Source organism: Durio zibethinus, chromosome 9 (assembly GCF_047325235.1).
Source record: "Durio zibethinus cultivar Kanyao isolate XHJ-2024 chromosome 9, ASM4732523v1, whole genome shotgun sequence".
In the NCBI taxonomy this organism is placed as follows: domain Eukaryota; kingdom Viridiplantae; phylum Streptophyta; class Magnoliopsida; order Malvales; family Malvaceae; genus Durio; species Durio zibethinus.
The window spans coordinates 10,343,788-10,357,099 of NC_143170.1; the positions used below are offsets into that span (position 1 = coordinate 10,343,788).

At 29.3% G+C, this 13,312-nt stretch overlaps 1 long non-coding RNA gene across 1 annotated transcript; it reads left to right on the forward strand.

Annotated features, from left to right (window-relative positions):
• Positions 1-451: 451 nt before the first annotated feature.
• LOC149516792 (uncharacterized) lies at positions 452-2,779 on the forward strand. Its single transcript, XR_016345392.1, has 2 exons — positions 452-783; positions 2,568-2,779. It is a non-coding gene; the product is annotated as an uncharacterized LOC149516792 (long non-coding RNA).
• Positions 2,780-13,312: the final 10,533 nt, after the last annotated feature.

Consider the following 13,312-nt stretch of genomic DNA (forward strand, 5'->3'; position numbering starts at 1 on the left):
TGTCAGTATAAGTAAACTTTTTTTGATGGTATATAAATATCCATTAGTATAATATGTTATATATTGACGATTATAATAACTGTCAATATAAGCTTTAGAAAATTTAATTCTTAATGTTTTTTGAAAAATATTAATTCATAATATTTTTCTCTAATAAAAATTTTCAAAAACTATAATTTTTTCAAAATATAATTATTAATAAATAAAATTTGTAACTTAATTAATTTTAAATGATAATAAATAATACTTAAAATTTTTAGGTATTATATTAATTAATAAATTTATAATTAAATAGTATATTTAAAATTTTTAAATTTAAATATTATTTGTTATTAAAATTATTAATGAATTTATTAAAATAAATATTTATCATTTCACTAATAAGACACCTTTTTTTTATAAAAAAAAATAGAATCACTCTTCTTTCTCAATTAACAGAAAAAATTTGTACAATTTGAATAAAAACTCTATAAAATTTGTACGCGTACTTTTAGATCTTTCTTGTTTGGTTGGAGATGCTAAAAAGGAGTTTATGCATTTTTAAGCAACAAATAGAACTATGAAGGAAAACAATATTAAAATAGGAAAAAGAAGATGGTAAAAAAAATTGAAACAAAAAATATGTGAAAACCCAAAAACAAAGCCTTCCCTAGACACTGTCCATCTCCACTTTCCTCTTTTATCCTTCCCTAGACACTGTCCATCTCTACTCTCCAAGAATCCCCTCATTCTTCGCATTTCGTCTGAATTTCCTTATCATCTTCATCTCATTTCCACTATCAGGTTTGCTTCTTTCCCTTTTTAATTTTTTTTTTATTATTAGTATTACTTGTTCGACCCATCTGCTATCTGTGCCATTACCCTTTTTTTATGATTTAAATTCTGCCCAAACTTTTGTTAATATTTTACTTTTATTATTATTATTATTATTATTATTATTATTATTATTATTTTGTAGCTGATTGAAGCTCTAGAGATTGTTGAAATTTCACTCTAGCCTTAGTATTCTTTCTGTTCCCAATGCCTTTCAACTTTCCTTTGAATCTGTTGCACTTAGTAGGATAGGATCGTTTCCTGCCGTATGATTTTTTTTTAATGATATGTGGTTGAGGACTTTTGGTACATGCGATGATTCTCTGGTCTAGTTATTTTCAATTTTAGTTATCCATTGTCTATAGCTTTTGGCATCTGAGAATACGTAGCAGTGATGTTTTATATGGTGTTTGAGAAAATGTAGGCTGTTTGGCTAAGAATTACTTGAATTTAGTTTTAAAATTGAAATCCTATATGCTTTTTATGATTGTTCTCAATTGTCTTTCCAGTTAAATCATTAAGACATAGGATGTTTTGTTTTCTCAATTCCATTGTCAAAGTTACTTGTTGTGGAATTTTTTATTCTTATTCTTATTTGGATTTTGGATATCATATTCTTGATTAGAATAATGAAATTTGGATCCATAGAGAATGGGAATTGGGAGTAGATAACTGTAGCATAACTGCTAGAAACCCACCTGTACGCCACTGACAATTTCATCACACAATAGACCTGCAAGTTAATAGGAAAATAGTTATATTCTTACCATGGGCTATTCTCATTGTCTTTTGACTTAGAAGCTTGCAGCAGGTCTAGTATCCTTTTTAAACCTGTTGTATGGCAAATCTCTTGTTAAGGACATCTTTGGAGCATGACATAGAACCTCATATAAGTGATGTTTTGCAAAATAACTCTATAGTCCAAGCCTCCTTAATAATTTTTTTTTCTTTTTTGTATTTGAGGTATTAAAAGATTGAATTTTAAACAAAAATTAAGAATTCAGTACTCTAGAAATAAACCACACACGACTGTCGGCTAACCCTCTTAATAATTCTATATTATCATATTTATTATAAACTAAAGAATTACCTAATGGCTTCTCTGCTTTCGTATGTTTTAGCAAACTTTGCATCATTTTAGCATCAGAAAATTTAATTTTCATGAAATAAATGATAATTCTGATTCATGAAACATATATTTTATATTTGATAGTCAACATTTCAATTGAATCTACATATTTAGATTTAATAATTTTTTTAAAGAAAAGTTTCTTTCAATAATTTCACTTCAGTTTCCAAGAACCATGTTTCTGTTAGGAACGTACATTACAATTTACTTGAGAAAGGGCCTCAACAACAATTTTAAAAAAGAGAAAAACAAAACACAAGAATAAAAAGTGAAACCTAACAACAGCCTTCATAATCCTATTCCCATGGGCCCCAAGTGGTTGCTGATCATATATGATTTGCACTTTGAATACTCTCAAGTTCTAAACTTCATTATAACATATTAATTAATATATTACCATCATTTACAGGTTAATGTCACTTTTTGATACATATTAAGTAGTATTAATAACTCAACTATATACCTTAAGTTTAGAATCCAGATTGTATAGTCTGATTCTTTTTTTCATTTGTCAATTGAAATTATCTAATCCCACAGAATGTAAGTACTGAAATCAAATCTCAAACTTTCATCCAAAAAAAAAAAAAGTGATAAAATAAACTGATTCTTCATCTTCTTATGGCAGGACTTGGTGGCTTTGAGGATCTCTGCAGCTGTGCAATATATATTGTAGCGAGTAAGCAGTAAGTACAGATGTTTGTAGTAATTTTTAAGAGTTAATATTTAGTAAATTTGATATTCTAAATTGATATTATTATTTTATTTGTTCTCAAATTGTGACATTTTTTATAAAAAATAATATAAATTAAATAATCATATTTTGATTTTGAGTGCTTATTGATTCAATTCAATTTATTTGTAGTTAGCACGCAATGTATAGTTACAAAAAGCACACCTGAAGCTTGATGGACTTTCCAAGTTTGCACCCAAATTAATTAACAAAAATAAAAACTTGAAGACTTTCCAGGCTAATATGCTCTATTTTATGATTAATCATTTCCCTTGTTTTTGGATTCATGCCATTGAGGATTTTTTACATTCCTTTTCCCATTGTGAGTAGTATTCTTTCAAGATTGAAGGCTTACAAAAGATAAAACTCAATGATGTCATTAATCATGCCATAACAGTCAACATTTTCCTCTAAAGGGTTTTTGTCCCTAGCACTATCATAACTAGTTATTGAAGTAACAACAATTCTTGAATTTTATGTTCTTTTAAATCTCTCATGGGTTTTAGTGTGAAATCTAAATCCATTGATGATGAAACCTTTATATCATTTCACAATCCTATTTGGACCTTCTGAAAGACACTTTACCTTTTTACTAACAAGCTTTTCATTCCAAACCTATAAAAGTGGAATAAATATATATGTTATTAATTTTATTTATACCCTAAGCATTCTATGTACAATTCTCATAATGGGAAGTATGGCATTACTTACAATTTTTCTTAACCATTCATGAAAGTTTTTTGTAAATAACTTATCAAGTTCTCGAGGGTTTGATCGTCGATAATGTGCACAAGCTCTCAATTATTTCTATACTCACTGCATGCATCAAGATAAAGTATTAACAATAAGAAAAAAAATAATAAATTATGTTTAATAGAATGAATGATTTCCTCGTAGGAAAACTTACATGTGAAGCGATTCAATTGAGTTATGATGGAAAAGAACATATTGATGTGCTTGTGCCCAAGATTTATCATCTAACTCCACCACTTTAACTTTTTCTATTGGTTTTCCAAAACTTTAAAAAAGATAAGTGTAAGCAAAGCTAACATGCTGCGTACCAACATTTCATGATGGTTTATTAAATTTCATTTCAACATCTTTCAAATAACAAGAACAAAATGTCATACACTCTTTTGCTAAATATCCTTCAGCAATATAACTTTTTGGATAGCGTTTATTGCGACAATAAGACTTTAACCTCCCTAAAAATCTAAGGCATAAAATATTTGTTATATACCTTTTTAACTAGATTGATCAACGCTAACAACCTAACCAAGCAATTAACAAATAATACATTTAGATAGAATACATCCATTGATAATAAATTGGTCTATTGACCTTTGCTTCATGTGGAAGGTGGATAACCAAATGTGTCATAATAGTGAAAAAGTTTGGAGAAAATTTTTTTTCTAAATGACATAAAGTAATCGCGACTTGATTTTGAAGTTTGTCAAGCTCTTCCATATTCAGAATTTTCCCTCAGAGAGCTTTAAATATGCTACTTAATTCAATTGTCACTGAAGTGACTTACTTTGACCTTGATGAACGTAAAGTAAGGGAAAGTAAGTCCTACATCAAAATGTGGTAATCATGTGACTTCAATGAAAAAAGTTTTTACTTTTTTAGATTCATACATCTAGATATATTTGATGTATAGTCATTTGAGACTTTTACATTTTTCTAAACCTTATAAAATACATCTTTCTTAGCTTCAAACATCCCAAAACAAGTAGGAAGTAATCGGGATTTGTCATCAGAAAGCAACTTCGAATGAAATTCAAGGTGAATCCCAATGTCAACTAGGTCAAGCCAACTTTTTAAGTCATCATTTGATCTTTTATTCACATTGAGAATTGTCCCGATAAAATTTTTGTGAACATTCTTCTTTATGTGCATCACATCCAGGTTATAACGTAATAAATTATATTTTCAATAAGGCAACTAAAAAAAGATAATTCTTTTTTTTTTTTTACAACTCATACTCATTGGTGTAATCTTCTTCATTTTTATCATCACTTTAAACATCAAGATCACCAACTTGAGTAATAAAAGGTTAGACACCTTCAAAGATCTTCCTCACTTTTTTCTTTGATTGAGTCATTTTTTCATAAGTGAAATTGATATTTTTTAACTTTGACAAGATATTAGACACAATAATTGGTAATGATGCTCTCTTTAACTCTTAAGTTCCATCAAAGAGATATTTTAGAAATCTAAATCAATGATTATTATTTAACCATCGACGATGTACCATATAATTAAACTTTTTACCATTATGTAACCACTTCGAACATATCTGCGCAGCACAATATAGACAAGCATAATGACTTTTTGTACTCTAACCAGATAAATTTGCATAAGTAGAAAAATCATTAATAGTCCATAATAAAGTAGCACACATATTGAAGTTCTCTTTTTTTTTTTTTTTATGCATCATAAGTCTTAACTCCTTCCTATAATCGTTTTAACTCTTCAATAAGAGGTTGCAAGTAGATGTCTATATTATTACTCGAACTTTTCTCTTCGAAAATTATCATAGACAAAATAAATGACTATTATTTTATGACAATCCATGGTGGCAAATTATACGAAATCAATACAATTGGCTAAGTACTATAAGGCGTACTCATCATTCTGAACGAGTTGAATTCTTTAGATGCTAGTACAAGCATAACATTTCGAGGATCAGAAGTAAAGTCTAAAAACCTAGAACAAAATGATTTCTATGCCAAAGAATCAGTAGGATGCCTAAATGATCTATCATCCATTCGCTCATTATGATGCCATCTCATAGAATTTGTAGTTTTGGAAGATATGAAAAATTGTTGAAGTCTTGGTATTAATAAAAAATATCGTAAAACCTTTATAGGTTTCTTTTTGACATGGACTTCATCATCATTTTCATTCAACCTTTCATCGGGATTTATATCCAACCAACAAGAATTACCACACACATGATAAGATTCATGATTTTTTTATATCATCCCAATACAACATATAATCATTGGAACAACTATAAATTTTTTCATATCCAAGATTTAAATCCTAGATATTCTTTTTTGAATTCTTACAAGACTCAAGGATTTTTGCAAAAGAAAACATTTCTTTCATAAACTTTAATAATAAAGTCAAAGAGTTTTCTATCCATCCACATAAGCATTTCAAGTGAAAAAGATGCACACAAAAGACAACCTTGAATGCGTAGATCCCTGAAAAAGGATTTCATTCATATCTTTAAGCAACTTATAGAACTTTTATGCTTCTCCACTAGGTTGTTGGTCACCTACACCTATCTCATGTTCACCAAATTCATTCCTTTTAACATTTGACTCATTAAATCCATTATTTTGGGAGGACGAATTATGAAAATATTTGTTATGAATGTTGAAAGCATCTCACAACATGCCTTCAATGTCATAGTCTAATATGATCATGTTGATGTTGGAGAACCCTTGAAGTTGAAAAAACTCTAGTTGATGACCTTGATGGTACAGACTCTCTATGAAAATACTAATTAACATATCCCAAGAGAAATCTAATACAAATTAAATGTTCCAAAACAATTTTACGAATTTGCCAATCGATATTAACACACTAAAATATGGGCATAATATCATATTATCCTCACTTGCATTCTCAAATACAAAATTAAGAACATTTTCCACTCCATCTTGTTACTTTTGACTTAATATTGACTTTTGCATCCAACTCTTATCCATTTAGTACTTGCTACAATATCAAACCAAAGATATATAATTAATTATATGAAAACAAACCTAACATAATTAATTAGACTAACCCTAAATCCAAAAATAATAAAAAATATCACTAAACAAGTTATTTATGTTATTTTGTATAGTCTACATGATATAAAGAAATGAGTTGGTGCATTTGTATAATGCATGTAACATGGCAAAATATGAAATGAAGGCAAAAAGAATATTCCCAAATACTGGAAAAAAAGTATATGTTTAAACCAAACAAGTATGAAATTTAGAATTTGGAAAACTAAATAAATACTTGTGAAGAGATAAAGGTTTTGCACACTTTTGCCTACCTCAAGTGATAAATACTTACAATTCTCCAAATCTAGATCGAGTGATAAACGGAACTCTTTCTGATCATGTATCTACGATAAAAAGATAATGTTAGTGTGTTAATTAATTAATTAGTATGCTAAGCTAAAAAATAATGTTATTTTATATATATATATATTAAATTTTTGGCACTTTAACAACCAAATGAAAAACATAGCCACTCAACAACCAATTTAGCATGATTTCAATAATTAGTGTTGAAAATTGGGATCAATGAAAAAGACCAAAACTTAGTATCATTGGACAAGTCACACAAAAAAAGTTTCAATCATCCATTTGTACAATAAGATTGCATCTATTATGTTTATAACTTGATAGGAAATGCCGCTTTTGTCACTGTTCTCCTTCATGGAAGTTCCATTCCAGGATTATTCGATTAATAGCATATAGAGGAAATTATACGTCAATTAGTAAATTAATGGTCTTCTACCTGTTTTGTGAAAAATGAGCCAATTGCTTGAAATTTTAAATTTGAGTAATGTATAAATAGCTATGTGTTCATGGTGGGGTCTAATTCGATTTGAGTCAATCCTCAGTTGGTAGAATTCTTAAGTTAGAGTCTTGTTTAACTTTACTTGTGATTATTTTAGATAAATAATATATATTTATTTGAACTAAATTTAAAAATATTAACTTGATAGATTTTGGTTGATCATTTTAGATATAACATTATAATGCAATATAAAAATAATATGAAAAAAATATGAATGAAAAATTAATTAAAAAATAAATAAATTTAATAAAAATAAAAAATATATTTCGTGTTAGTATAAATTATAATATAATAATTTTTATATTTTTAATATATTTAATATAAAATAAATATTAAAAAATACATAAATGGTAAAATCTAAATTTTGGTGATTGAAATTTATTGTTTTTATGGTAGGATCAATGTGAAACTAAGAAAACATATTGGCATATAGTAGGATAGAAAAACAGAACGTTGTTTTGACCTAATCGGTAATCATCAGAGGGAAAACAATGTCAAAAGAGGTAGGATAGATTTTTCAACAAAATAAGTATATAAGAAGTTAAGATTGCCAACTTAATTGAAAGTTTTACAAGGATTAGAATATATATAGATTAGAATATATGTATATATATATATATATATATAGTATAAGTCTTATACACTTGTAAAATTTTTCTATTTTATCAAAATTATTATTCATGAATGGGGATACATCCACATAAGTTTAAAATCATATGTATAATTTTACTAAATTTATTTGCATTTAAAAGTTTAATTTGTTTCATTTTTATATCGAAATATTATATTTAAATCCATCCTCTAATGAAGCAGATTGAGGCTACATAATTGAGGCGATTTGAATCGAAATAGAAAAGTTAGAGTTTGACTTGAAATTCACAGTTCAAGCAAGTTTGATTGGATATTAATTTTCTAGTTTTGATTTACTTTATCTCTTTTACTTAGGCTTGTAATCAAGTGAAAATTTACAAGTTTAAGTTCAATTTTAAGCTCGTTTACTTGAGATCAAATTCTGATTGAAAAAAAATTAAAGCTTTTTCTTGTATATATAATGAGAGTAAAGTTGTTAATAGATAATTAAAAAGTATTTATATATAATATTAATATATATTATAAAAATAAAAATAAATGAAAAAGTTCAAAACAGGTTCATAAATTATTTAAATTATTAAAATATTTAAACTTGACTCAATTAATAATTTGAGTTTGAATTCAACTTGAGCTAACATCGATCTAATCAAGTTCAAGTAATTCTTAAGCTGTGCTTGAATAACTAGGAGTACCTAAATTCATATACATCTCCAAATTTGATTTCAACAGGTTTTATTTATTTATATATATATATATATATATATATTTCAACGAGGATTTGATGATAGAATTTTAAGCAAAAAAGGGCATTATTGAAGTTGCCAATGCAATAATAATAATAAGAATGGCATTGTACCACAACTCTAGTTGTTAATTAGAAATAATCAATTTAAAAGATATCAATTAATTAGACAAGAGTATTGCATGTAACTTTGCTTTCAATACCATAATAATTGCAAGAAATTTTAAGTTTACCAAATCATGAGACTAGAGGTTATGGAGAGTTTTATTATAGGTAATAGATCATAGAATGCAGCCATGGAGAATCCTTTCCATGTATTAGGGCACTAGCCTCCAAGGACGAACACAAACTCGCCTAGAACCACAGCCAACTACATATATTCAAGGAATCCATTACCCCAGCAACACCCCAGCTCAGTTTGTAAACTAGGATCCATGAAAATAACGAATGAAGAACAAATGAATCTTTTATAGAAACCATATGCTCAAATTGCAAATCATTCAGCCTTTTGGTCATAATATTTATTTATTTATTTCTAGTTATTATATCTCATGAAAAATGAAACTCAACAAAATTGAATTAATTGAGCATGGAAGAGTATGTAATTGCTACTTTTTTTTTTTATAACTTTTGCTTTGTCTTGTATTTCATACAATAAAAGATCATATTCCATGGCATCTTGAACCAGAGTAGAAAACGCTCTTCAATGGCATTTTAAACCATGAATCATGTGACCAATGGCATTGACACAGACCATTTCCTACCCATCCCTTTTTTAGGCCAAAAAAAGTCGTCATAACATATGGCAAACTTTTTTATTTAAATCTTCATAATCGGCTCCTTTCTGACCACCACATAAAAATGTCTGATTCCATAATGATGGTATGAGTTAAAGCAGGGAAAATATGTCATATAGTTATAAGCTATCTGTATTTTTTTTTTGTATATGTCGGATAAAAAACAAACACCAAAAGCTTAAAATTTTGATACCCTAACTCACAAGCCAAAAGAAGCAGTAAATAAATGGCGTAAAAGTCTCGGATTCACTATTCACTTCATTTTAGAAATTTCCTCAGCAAGATTAATCTAGCAGAAGAATACCCAGTATTTTTTGAAGTGTTTATCTGTCACAGTTGCAGAAAAATTGTACACAAGTAACAGAGCATACCATCAATTGATGGATAAATTATTATCTGAGAAGAAAATATAGTGTATCTGGATATTGCTTCTTCGTTCCACTGTACGAACTTTGTCACAACTGCAACAGATATCTCTTGATGAGAAGAAGCCACTGAAGCTCCATTAGAGTGCCCTGTTGTTCCACTTCACTCAGAAACTTTTTGCCTTGCACCACACAACTTTTCCAATTACACAGCATCACCGATTTTACAAGTTGCAACTATGAAGCAAATAAATTTCCAGGTCAAACTAGGCTCTATCTTTGCCACCTCTTTCAAGACAAAAATTAAACCAAATTTCTTAACAAAATTCTTATAAAAACATGCAAAACAAAACAAAGAAAAGTAATTTTTGCCATAACTTGTAACAGCCTAGAATGCAATTTCGATGTGGAGGTAAGTAGAATTTGAGAAAGGAAAGGAATGACCTTTAGAGGAAAAGGGGGAAAGGAAAGGGAAGACCATTTAGGGAAAGGAAAGGAAAGGAATGGGGAAATGAGGGGTAGGGAAAATCGGGATTAGGTTTAATTTGAGGCAAATGCCACTAAAGTATGACCTTTAGCAGCATTTATTAACAAAAACATCATTAAATTTTAAATTAAAATTCTTTTTTATGATGTTTTATTATATAAATGCTGGTAAATTTTAAATTTAGTGACGTTTTAAACTCCAAACACCGTTATATTTTTTTTAGTAGAGTTTATATAATAAATGCCATTAACTTTATACTAACATATCAAATAGCGGCGTTTATTGAAACACGTCACTAAAAAATACTACTAAATCTCTATTTTCTTGTAGTGAAAAAAAAAATCATAAACATGCAAAGTCTTCCCTAACCACACAAAGCAATATACGTGAAAATGGATGAGGCACTAAAATTTTGCATGCAAACCTCATGCATGAGGAGGCCATAGATACGGTATGGAACACACAAAAAAGATGGTTTTTTGTTTTAAGCCTTACCCAGCAGCAAGATAGTATTCTCATACATACAAGCAAATCGTGAGGAACATAAAGAAGTTTACCTTTCTCTGCTTCCCTGAAAACTAACAAGTTTCTTCCTTCTTTTGTTGTTTTTAAGTCGACCAACAGATCCCTTTTCTTCCCCCTTGTTGTTGCTACCACAAACTCATTTTATTTGGGTTTTATTTTTACTTCCTGCTACTGCCAGTTCCACGTCCGTTCCCTTTTCTTCTTCTGTCCAGTTTTAGTTTTTTTTTTTATGCAGTTTTTTTCATCTCATGTTTGCCACCTGCTGCCACTCTCCCTTTCGTTTTTTTTTCTGCTTTATATTCTTGGTTTTTACTTTGCTTTTCTGGTCTTCAGTTCACGCCTCTCCCAACCCCGTGTCCACCTTTTTTTTTTTTGGCCCTTCTCCTTTCCAGCTTTTCTTCCGCCACTGCTCTCCTCTTTTTTCACCCTTTTGATTGCCTTCTTCTCCTTCCCTTTGTTTTTGGTCAGTATTTTATTCTTACTATCTCCAATGGTGCATCACCAACTGCCGAGGCCGCTCATGCCGTCTTTTGCTCTTCACATTCTACTTTTTTTTTGTTTGCTGCATGTTCTCCTCCCTCGCATGAACTGCCTACATTGGTCACTGCCACTGCTGCATTTTTTCACGCCACCAGCCCAGTTTTCCTTTTTCTGCTTGCTGCTATCAAGTTTTGTTTTTTTGCTACAGGTTTCTTTTTTTCGCTTGGCTGTTAATTCTTCTGTTGGCTTTTTCGGATTCTCCTTGGCCTATTTTCTGCTTCCTCACTGCCCCATGAGCAGATAAATGCTCCTCAAGTCTTTCCCATTTCTTTTTTTTTTTTTTCGTTTCTCTTTCCCGTAACCATCGCATGAAAGCCTTATTTTCTTTCCAGTTTTTTTCCTCCTTTTTTTGCTGCCTACTATCCTCCAACGCACCCATTGCTGCCGTTTCATTCATGCCTTCACGCCGCCAGTTGTTTTGCACGTTCTCCTCCACACTCATGCAGTTTTTTTATCAAGCCCAAACCGTCCCATGCAGTTTCCAGCTTTGCTTTTTTTTTTTTTTCACGTGATATCCATGCAGCAATTTTCCCTTGTTTTCACGTGTTGATTCCCCATGCAATGCCCATGCATCCATACATCATTTTTTATATATATGGCTCACCATGCCATTTGTTTTGTATCATGATGAATGAACCATGGATTTTTCATCAGTTTTCTTTCTTTTTTTGTTTTTGCATGTTACTTTGCTCTCCACCAAAGCCAAACCGAATGGCTCCAATTGTGGGTAACTTGGGCTTTCATTTCTTTGGCAAATTTGTTTTATTTTTGTTTTATTTGGGCCCATAATTTTATATATATTTATATATATATATATATATATATTACATTTTTTCCTTATTTTATTTTATATCTTATTTTTCTTTTTTTTTTATATTTAATGGTCAATAATGGGCCGTTTCAGGTATTAAGGACAAATATTTTATCGGGCCCTTATCAGGCTATTTAAGGTATTATTTGAGCCAATACAACAGGCTTCGATATGGGGCCCATTTTAGGCCTCACCCTCAAACATTTAAAAATATATTATGTAACGGATCAAAAAATTATGATTATGATCCAATTGTAAAACTCGAGTTCGAGTTAAAGTGATAGAATATATTGGACAAAATTAAGCATCTACAATTAGTTTGTTACATGTTTAATGAAATTCCTCTTATGATAAAAATGTCTCTATATGATGATTACTTTAATATTTAATGCATGGTTAAACTAAATGAAATAAAAGTATGATTGTGGAAGTTAAATGGAGTGTTTGGCTAAACTCCCCATGCTTTGGCCTCCATTCCCTTCCTGCATGGTGGCTAAAAGTTGTTTGTGTCATATGTGTTTGCTTATGTTTTTGGTATAATCTTCAAGTTTTCTAGTTGTTTAATTAAATTTTCAAAGAATAAAAATGGTAGATTAGTATGCTTTTAGGTGGTTTTATGATTATTTGCATGAATTTCCCAAATAAAAAAAAAAGGGTAGAACATGTCATTAAACTTTTAAAATTCTTGGTTTTATCCATTTTTAACCTCCTTTTTACATGCATGTTAAGTTTGTAATATATTTTTAAATATGCCTAACTTTGTAATAAGTTTGTTTTCATATATTGTTCATGCATTACAGTTTGCATTTTCATCAATGGTGTTTTGGTAATTTTTCTCATATTATTCCCATGCATCAAAGTTTGCATTTTTATCATTGGTATTTTTGTAATTTTAAATCAAAGTTTGCATTTTCATCAATGGCATTCTTGTAATTTAGTCACATGCATTTCTCATAAAACCTCAAAACCTAAATCAAAACCCTAAAACCTAAAACTAAATCCCAAGCCTTAAATCAAATCCTAACCTAGACCCTAAACTTACCCAAACCTCGGAAAAACAAAGTAACCCTCAAACCCTAAAACCAACATTTCATCTAATTCATGCATTTGCATTTCATTTTGTTTTGTTGTCATATACATTCTTTACTTGTCATGCATCATATTTTATTATTCATGTTCAATCATCATG